This window comes from Dendronephthya gigantea, unplaced genomic scaffold, assembly GCF_004324835.1.
Source record: "Dendronephthya gigantea isolate DGI-Jeju-01 unplaced genomic scaffold, DenGig_1.0 000393F, whole genome shotgun sequence".
Taxonomy (NCBI): domain Eukaryota; kingdom Metazoa; phylum Cnidaria; class Anthozoa; order Malacalcyonacea; family Nephtheidae; genus Dendronephthya; species Dendronephthya gigantea.
The window spans coordinates 6,656-14,385 of record NW_021163403.1 but is presented as its reverse complement, the minus strand read 5'-3'; the positions used below and the strand labels follow the sequence as shown (position 1 = coordinate 14,385).

At 36.5% G+C, this 7,730-nt stretch overlaps 1 long non-coding RNA gene across 2 annotated transcripts; it reads left to right on the top strand.

The window, feature by feature from the left end:
- The first annotated feature begins 298 nt into the window (after positions 1-298).
- LOC114542769 lies at positions 299-4,038 on the top strand. 2 transcript variants are annotated; one of them, XR_003689759.1, is made up of 4 exons: positions 299-364; positions 894-1,024; positions 1,408-2,114; positions 3,970-4,038. It is a non-coding gene; the product is annotated as an uncharacterized LOC114542769 (long non-coding RNA). The 2 variants fall into 2 exon arrangements; XR_003689758.1 differs by lacking the exon at positions 3,970-4,038 and having other exon boundaries at positions 1,408-2,499.
- Positions 4,039-7,730: the final 3,692 nt, after the last annotated feature.

Here is a 7,730-nt window from a genome sequence, read left to right as displayed (position 1 = left end):
TAGAATACTATCAATCTATGTGGCTTTAAGGTTGTTCTATAAAATGGAATCCCTTAGGTAGGGTTTCCAATAGCAAGTAAAGTTATAGTAGCAGTCTGTAATATAGCAGTATATTGTAGTATAGTAGCAGTCTGTATGGAGGGAGCGACTTCTGCATGAGCAGCACACTTCTTCCTCGTTGTGAAAATAATCGTTGAAAGTAAAAAATGAGTTGATATTAAATAAATTTTTGCTAAGAAATTTCTCGTTCTCTTGGTATATTAAATGAAATTAATGTGAATATTATAAATTTTCGTTAATAGTGAGAGTGAAATAGTGCAAAGAGTGCGAAACAGAGGATTGTGCAAAAAAGTCTACATTCATGGTAAGTGAATAAAATACATGTAAAAGTCTAAATTGTATATAAACAATAAATTAAGGTAAATGAAATGTGTCTAAGAATCTTTCTATCAAGATTACCGTGTGCAATATTGTCAGTGAATTTCCTGTTACTTATGATGCAATGGAAATAGAGAAAGGGCCCGAGGGGAACGAGGAAGGGCAGAGAAAACAAATACAAATTTAACACATATTACAAATGATGCTGTTAAGAATATGAGATTACAATTAAATTGTTAAGCATAAAAACTATATATACATAAATATATATTTATAAAGGTTCTAATTAAAGATAAATAGATTACAAATGGAGATTACAAAATTAAGGTAATTTAAGAGAGTAAATCTATGAGGTTTACAAATTTATAATTGCAGGAATAATTATTCAGTGACATTTCTAGGTAGACCATTTAAAAAACACCATTCCTGCTTGTATAAATCAAAATAAAACCACTTGTGTTGATTATTATAAAGATTATTAAAAATAAAATCGAGTTGTCTTGCTCTTTTTTCAGCTTTCCTTTGATTTGACCAGAGCTGTGAACTTAAAATCCATTCTGCTGAATAGTCTGGGGATGCTCCATTTCCAAGTAAAAACAAAAAGAGTTTGAAGGTAGAAGTGTCGTCGATGGGTTTCTTCCAAAAGGTTAGTTTGATGTCGTTAGGCCAGAGTAAAAGAGAATAGAAAATATCCCCATTGAACAGACAAAAAAGGTTATTGCGTAGAGTGATTATATCATGTTTAGGTTTATGCTTGAACGATGTATGGTATAGTTGAAGGTAACGGTTATGAGACATTATAATAACAATAGGATCTATATTGAATAAATATTGAGTAAATTACTTAAAGGATGAATAAAAGAAAATAAGAAACGGTGAGAGAAAGAGAGAGAGAGGGGTAAATGGATGCGCAAAACCCGGGTGCTCAATATGAATGAAATAACCAAAGCCAAAGTAATTGCGGAAGCTTGAGCTACTATGGCCTTGCCCAAAATTGTTTCTAAAGAAACAATGTCATGATATCTTCAGGTTCCAAGCATGACTGGGAGGCGTGTTTCTAACCCACCGGCGGGTCTTGGAACGACACGCCCGTTAAAAGTATACGAACAGCAGAGGATGAAAAGAGTTTACTGTTAATAAACAGAAGTCGCACTAAATCGACGGTAGGATGTATAGGATGAAGGTATATATGAATGAACCGTTATAACGGATATTATGACGAATTTCGACAACAACCTTTATGGAAAAACCCTAAAGTATATTAAAATTATCTAAATGTCCTATTCGCGTACAAATTAAGCCTACAACCCGCATAAAAACCGTCGACTTGTATTGTACGAATACGGAGAAATATGTAAACAAATAAACCGGATGTTACGCAAAATTACCGGAAGTTGTAAAAAACCTGGAAAAATTACATCTGAACATGTAATAAATTACAATGAGACACAAAACCTAATGAAATTTTAAACGAATATGGAAAATTCAGAGGACTTACGTGAGAAAAACTTTGAGGAGCTTGATTCTTAAAACAAATTTTCGCGCTCTTAAATAATCACAAAGATCCTTGTTGTCATGGTAACTATTCGTGATATCGCGAGAGCAATTTTGAAATCTAAACCGTAAGGGCTAGTGTTTACTGATATATTGGAGAACTATAGAGGGAGAAAATATGAAATCGGAGGATTAAAATCGACGATCGTGGTGAAAGTGAATGGAAATTATATCGATAAAAGGTATGAAAAGCAAATTAAGAATGAAATATAATCAGCGATTGAGAAATATCGAAGTTATTGTAATGGAATGTGACCACGTGAAAAAACATTGGATCATAGCTATAAAATCTTTATAGTCAAAAAATTATTTAAAATTTATAAAACATTGCATCAATTGGAGAAATTGAATGTAAAGTCTACATAGGATGCAGTTAAATCTCATTTAACATCGAGTAAGGCCTAACATTTGAATGCATGCTAAATATTATATACAGATTTACATGCATATGCAATTTAAATACATCATTACTCATAGCATAAGATCAAATTATTTACAAAGATTCAACTGGTAAATTATATAATATTCTACCTATGAAGAAAACCTTTTATATAAGTTTATTGTGTAATTTCCTGTTAGTTAATAGAAAATAATAGAGCTTGTTAGAGTTACAATATACTTTGGAAACTTATGAATATGAGGATTGTGATATTTGTTGAGAATGTGTTTAACAATTTTATCCGTTCTTGCATGCTTGTTAAATTTAGATTTGTAAAACAGAGAAGAAATTATAGGCTTTCTTCTTTTTCTTCTTTCGGGTTTGTTTTTCAACTGTTTATGGAATACATAGTTGCGATAGGGATAGGTATTTTGTTTGATTAATAAGGATGGGTATCCAAGGGATTTCAGACGTAGGGAAAATAGTTTACATATAAAGTTGTAGTCTTGCAGGGTGGATGAGAGTCTGCTGTATCGGATGGTTTCCGTCTTGATGATGCCAGTGAAAATGTGTTGAGGGTGGTTGGATGAAAAATGTGGGTACATATATTTCTGATTCGGTTTTTGAAAGACTTGGTAATGAATTTTACCGTGTAGTATGGTGTAATGATTTAAGGAGATGGTAAGATCTAGGTAATTAACAGAAAGTTGATTGGAATTGAATGTTATAGGAATTTGGCTAGGATAGAAGGAAACTAGTTTGTTAATTAAAGAATCTAACTGTGCATTGCGAGTAAGCATAAATCCATCATCGATATATCTAGAGAAAAGACAAAGAGTGTCTGTTTTGTGAGAAGAAAAGAAGTTGAGTTCGCTGAGTAGTAACACAATATCTGCAATTTGTCTGCTATGATAGCTCCCCATGGCAACTCCTTGAATTTGTCTGTAAATATTACGACCTACTGTGAAGTAATTACGGTTGTTAATAAAATTGTTAAGGTTGAGAAGATAGTCTCGATATAAGCGAGGAAGTTTCAATAACTTGCAACTAGAGATAATGGCATTAATGGTATCATGTAAAGTAATCTTAGTGTATAACGATGTGAAGTCAAAAGTGGTAAGTTGAAAATCTTGAATGTTAAAAATGTGATGATTTTGAAGTAAATCAATGAGATCGTTGGAATTAGAAATTAATGGGAAATGAAAGCCTTTGGAGATGAAGAGGTTCTTAAGTTGCAATACAATGGAATCGAGTTCTGTGCCGAGTAATCTTGATACGTTAGAGGTGGACCAGGAGTGAGCAGTGATGATAGGTCGGCCGGTTAATTTGGTTAAGTTGCTGGGTGAGGCTGTATCTGTTAGCTTGTGTATTTTCGGCAGGAGCTTCATAAAGGGTATCTGGACTTGATCTGGTTGTAGAGGTTGAAGAAGGTTGCGGTTGTTGCAGGATAGAAAATTTGAAAAACGCTTTTGCATGTTGATAATAAAATTGTTACTCTCTATGATATGTTGTAGGATATTGAGATCTTTAATGGCTTCATATGTCTGACTATCTTGCAGTTGTCTTTCGTATTCTTTTAGATACCAGTGCGTAGGTAAAAGGGCCCAGCCCATGTTTTTATCAAATTGTGTAAAATTGATGTCTTTATTATTCTGTAGATCTTTGAAAAGTTTAAAAGAGGAGGATGAAATGTTACAGAGGTTTGTATGAATAATGCTGTTAAAATCAAAGGTATCAGTAAATTCTTTGGCATAATTAGCTGTGGAGTGAACATAATCGTAAGCGTAGTTATTGAAGTTAGGTTTGCCTTTTTCGTTTTCGACCAATCTAGTAGCATTCTCGTTCTTTGCATTATCTTTATTAAAGGAGGTTTTAGCTATGGTATTAGATGGTTTGAGTGGTTTTTCTGTGATGTTTGGAGCTTTAATAAGTTTGACAAGGGCGGCATTAGTTTCGGATATGACAGTGTTCTTCAATTCGGATTGTAATAGGTGTGAAGATGTTGGAATGAAGTTGGTACCTTTGTTGAGAATGTCGGTTAGATCTTTAGAGAGATTGATATCTGTGAAGTTATGGATTTTATGCGAATTTTTCAGGTTAATCTGTTCTCTGGCGATAGATGATTTACGATGCGATTCAATATCTTCTGATAGTATGTTAGCCAAATTAGAATTAGAAAGGGTCAATCTGTTGTGAAGGCAATGGATGAAGAGGTTAAGGTTGGATTTCAATCTGTAGATACGCTGTCTGAGGGTGTGTCCTTTATTGCTGCTGGCTATTTTGAGATTATTGCATCTGTTATTAGTGGTTTTAATGTGCTCATATTTGATGTTATAAATTCTTCGGTCGATATCTGAAATTTCTTCGTTAAGAGAGCTGATGGTATTGAGGATGTCGTCTGTATATGGGTGTTGAACTTTAGTTGAAGAGGTGGTGATCGAACCGGATGGACAAAATACTTCTTTGCTAACAGATTGTTGTAGATTTAAAATAATAGATTGATTCCTTTCGCGTTGACGGGATAGATTGTGAACAGAGAACAAACTTTTCTTTTGATGATGAGTGAGGTATTTGTTACAATTGATATTTCTTTTCCATGATTTGGTGGAATGGAAGTTAGGATGTGGGACTTTAGATTTCTTCTTATGTTGATTGATCTTACCTTCTTTAATTTTAGTGCGATATAGGATTCTTTTACGTTTATTTTTTGCTTGCTTTTTACTGAGATTGTTTGCATTAGATATCGAGGGATTACATGAGGAATTGTGGGTTAACTCTGTAGGTTTAGGATTGATAGATAAAAAAGGTGACGTATATGACAAATGTGTTGTAGAGTTATGCTCCTGGGACACTCATTTGTTCGTCGCCTACAGTGCGACCTGAAACATAAACGGGATATTCGCATGTGCCCAACCTTTAAACTCAAGGGCACAGCGAGAGTTTCTCTACACGGTATAGGGGGTAGAACAGTGAAAAAGATTCGCAAATTTGATTTAGGCGTAGTTTCTCGGTGTGCCCCAGATATTGTTATTCTGGAGATAGGCACGAACGATTTGTCCTCCTTAAGGCCCGAAACAGTCGGGTCACGCATTGACGACTTGGTTGCTTTATTGCTGGATCAATATCACGTAAAATTGGTATGCATGATTTCCCCGCGAAAGAACAACCCTCTTTTTGAAAAGCAGCGTTTAATGCTGAACAATTATCTACAGGTAGTTTTAGAGAAGGTCCCGAGAGTGTTTTTATGGACACACCATGGCTTTATACGACCTTCCGTGACGCCATTTCTACCTGACGGGGTCCATTTTAATCGAGTCGGGCAATATAAATTATACCGAAGTTATCGGGGGGCCATTCTTCAAGCAATTAAAATGTTATAAAATTCTCTATCTATATATAAATATATATATATATATATATATATATATATATATATAACAAGCTGTTGTACATTACATTTATTTTTATAATATAACCTTGACATTTGACAAACTTTACTCGTGATTACTTCTTAAATACCGCTTTAGCGCCTTTATCTATTATATCTTTATCTTTTATCTATATGAGAGTTCTCACACTGTTTGTGAGTTTTGTTGGCCATATGATAAACGGTGCGGCGATCTTCTGATCTGCCATGTTCATCCTGCTGACGTTTGATTTTGTCTTTATCTCTCATCTATATGAGAGGTCTCACACTTTTTGTGAGTTTTTTGTTGGCCATAGGGTGAATGGTGCGGCGATCTTCGGATCTGCCATGTTCATCCTGCTGACGTTTGATTTTGTCTTTATCTCTCATCTGTATGAGAGTTCTCACACTTTTTGTGAGTTTTGTTGGCCACAGGGTGAACGGTGCGGCGGTCTTCGGATCTGCCATGTTCATCCTGCTGACGTTTGATTTTCTAATCATTCTTTCACAAGTTCCAATTTTCAATTACGACAAATAACGGACGAATCCTCACTATTGAATGTTCGCCATTACGGGGGATAGTTTTATTTCTCGCACAACGACAAAATTTGGGTGCGGTTGCTTTACTATCTAAAAACGCAATTACGCCATAAGTATCTATTTCTGCTTTTAAAGTTTTATTTCTTAGAATGCCACCCGTACGTCGTTCTAAGCGTGTCGCCGCTCCATCAGCCGTTTTTGCGAGAGTCTGTTCAGAACCAACCAACAACATCTCGTCGAACTCGAAGTTCGTCCAATGCTGTATCTGTTGGTGCCGCCCCGTCAACGTCAACTGTGCCCGTGAGTCAAGTGACTTTGCCCTCTCTTTCGAGTGAGCTTATCTCAACGCTGGTGTCTTCGGTTACCGAGGCAGTCACGCAAAAGCTAGCTGGTTTCTTACCAACCTCTGCGTCTTCCACATCCACAATGAAGTCTGCCCCAACGGATTCTACCTCCGGTATCGAAATCTCAAACCAGGGTCCCAATGCAGATTCTCTGGTCAACGACGCGCTCACGTCTATACAAGAAAACCTTACAGGTCAGACCACTCCTTTTTCTCTTCAATGTTCAAGTGCCTCGGGTCCATGGGAATCGTTCCACTCTGCCGTTTTGCCTCTTGATTCGCGGATTCCGGATAAAATAAAGCTTAAAATATGGAATGAGGAGTTTGTCGATATAAGTACTTTGTCAGGTGGCCCAGACGCGGCCGCTAATTACGAGATTAGTGTACGTTCCTCTGACAACGGTAAACCTGCTTCTCTTCTCCTTGAGCCGACTGCGAAATCCAAAAGGGTCAAAACTATTAGCGATTGGCTTCGTTCGTTTCATATTTTTGTTTCCATTTATACACAACGGTACCCCCATGAGTCCCCCGCGCTCATGAAATATTGTCAAATCATCCAGGATTTGGCCAATAGGGGTCATAATTGGTTTTACTACGATGAGAATTTTCGATTTTTGCGCTAAACACAGGCCACGCGCGTTCCCTGGGCGACTGTTCACTGGGAGTTATGGTTGAAATGTCAATATCCCACTACTTCTAAGCCAAACACGCAAGGCAGCAATCATACGCGCCACCCTTCAAAAGTGTCTGTTCCTCGGGGATATTGTTTTAAGTTTCATCGCGGAACGTTTTGTGCCGGTTGTGATTTCAAGCACATTTGTTTTAAATGCAACGGATCGCACCGTGCCGTGAATTGTAATTTTCATCTCCCACTGATCGATCGCCTAGGCCTATTTCAACAACGTCCGTTGCCAACACCCGTAAAACTTCATAATTTACAAATATTGTTAGAAGGTTATAATCCAAGTATTGTTGATACACTAATTTCCGGATTTACTTCGGGTTTTCGCATTCATCTCTCTGGCACAGAACAGTCGTTTGAAGCAATAAATTTACGGTCTGCTCTTGACAAACCAGAAGCGGTTGACCAAAAATTAACGAAAGAGTTAGAGGCATCTCGCCTTGCTGGG